General features: G+C 41.3%; 1 non-coding gene across 1 annotated transcript; it reads right to left on the bottom strand.

The window, feature by feature from the left end:
* Positions 1-215: 215 nt before the first annotated feature.
* LOC145528053 (small nucleolar RNA SNORA74) lies at positions 216-417 on the bottom strand. Its single transcript, XR_014070127.1, has one exon. It is a non-coding gene; the product is annotated as a small nucleolar RNA SNORA74 (small nucleolar RNA).
* Between the last annotated feature and the right edge of the window lie 738 nt (positions 418-1155).

The raw sequence follows: 1155 nt of genomic DNA, 5'->3' as shown, positions 1-1155 counted from the left end.
TGCTACCCCTCGAAGACCACCTGTACATTTATACAACATGCCTGTCATGGTTCCAGCTGCTACTGTGTTAAGGTCACCTTCTGCACCTCTTGTTTTCTCAATGATGACACCAAATGCACTATAAAGCAAAGCCAGAGAACCTAGGGTATTAGCCCAAAGTGCCCCTTGCCTAGTCACCATATTCAAGATCCTGAAGAAAGTGTACTTTCTTTCTCCGTGTCTGCTCCCAGACTAGAACTAAGCAGCCAAAGTGAATGCTTAGTACCCTCTCAAGGAAGCACAGCTCTGCCCTCACCAGTGCCAGATGCCACCAGAACAGTGATGAAGGCAATTGGAGAAGAAGACATAACATTCCTCTCCCAGCAGTGTAATACTGTTACAGGAACGGTTCTGTCCCGACAGCTGACTACTGCTGGGAGGAAACCTAAAATTCTTAAAGGCAATTGAAAACAGCGAATGTTCTACACACTAGCAACGTCAAATTACACAGCCAAGAGGAATACTTTGCCCAGGGTCTGCTCACCAGATGAGAAATGTGAGAAAGAGGAAAAGAAATGGCCTCTCAGGGATGGAGAAGTTCAGGTGGAATGTTTACCTGAGATGGCCAAAAGTAACAAATCTAAAAATCACAGTCTTGAAGAGAAACTAAAGATCATAGTCAGATAATCTGTTTCAAGTTTTCAGACCAAAAGGCAATTTAGAAGTGATCCTATTCACTAAGCAGGGCTATGATGGCCTCTCTTTCAGACTTGAGATGCTAGGTCTACGAGCCTTTTATTTTACAGTTTTTATCAAACTTTTAGCCCTTTACATTATCTTCAGCTTTGTGTTCTATATTGAATATTTTTTGCCTAGAAAATGTTAATTTGCCATATAAGACCCACATCCAAAATCATTTCCTCATTCTTAAGTAAAATTAGTTGATCCAGCCCTTGTGCTTCTTCAATACTTAATATGTTCTTTTATAACATGTGTTAGCAGGTTCCTCCATGACATGTGTTAGCATGTACACCCATGACATGTACTAGCATGTACTTCCACAACGTGTATTAACAAGCACATGCACATGTGTTAATATGCACCTCTATGCCATGTGCCCCCCTAACATATGCTAACATGTACCTCCATAACTGTGTTAGCTCCATAATGTGCTTT

This window comes from Giraffa tippelskirchi, chromosome 11 (assembly GCF_054371585.1).
Source record: "Giraffa tippelskirchi isolate mGirTip1 chromosome 11, T2T-mGirTip1v1.2.pri, whole genome shotgun sequence".
NCBI classification, from domain to species: domain Eukaryota; kingdom Metazoa; phylum Chordata; class Mammalia; order Artiodactyla; family Giraffidae; genus Giraffa; species Giraffa tippelskirchi.
This window is presented reverse-complemented; position numbering and strand designations above follow the sequence as displayed.